This window comes from Wasmannia auropunctata, unplaced genomic scaffold, assembly GCF_000956235.1.
Source record: "Wasmannia auropunctata unplaced genomic scaffold, wasmannia.A_1.0 LD336062.1, whole genome shotgun sequence".
Classification (NCBI taxonomy): Eukaryota; Metazoa; Arthropoda; class Insecta; order Hymenoptera; family Formicidae; genus Wasmannia; species Wasmannia auropunctata.
In genome coordinates, this window is record NW_012026828.1 from 59,326 (window position 1) to 59,887 (window position 562).

Below are 562 nucleotides of genomic sequence, written 5' to 3' on the forward strand. Positions count from 1 at the left end.
CGTGTGCTCTTCCGATCTAATGCTAATATTCTTCCTTGTATCATAAAATAAGATTGATATGGGGACAACTATAATTATTGTTGAGAGAAGAATATTTTATTCTTAAATGCAAATATTCTGAAATCTAGAATAAAATAATCTTGATGCTATCTCATTAATTTTCTTGAAAAAATTTTAGTTAGAATAATGAAAATTTGCGGCAATCTTGTAATATTCTTGATTTAAGAATAAATTGACTAGTCTTGCAAAAAAAAATAAATTCTTTTTTCTTTTTAATTTTATTTTATGATTACATATTATTATTTTTTTAGAGTTTAATTGATGTTCGTATTTCGCATATTTTTTGGTTTATTAATTACAATTATAAATTTTTAAAAACGCATCGATGGGATTCAAACCTAAGACTGCCTAAAACCCCTAGAACACTAAACTTGTACGCTAACGCTGAGCTAATGATTACTTTGCACAAAGAACTTATTCTTTCTAGAATAGTGTAATGAAACTGCCAGTTGTCATTGCCGATACTGCCTTTTATATCAGTAATGGTTATGGAACCGCACAT

General features: G+C 27.2%; 1 pseudogene; it reads right to left on the reverse strand.

The window, feature by feature from the left end:
- Positions 1 to 562, reverse strand: part of LOC105450376 — a 7,667-nt pseudogene that overhangs the window by 4,214 nt on the left and 2,891 nt on the right.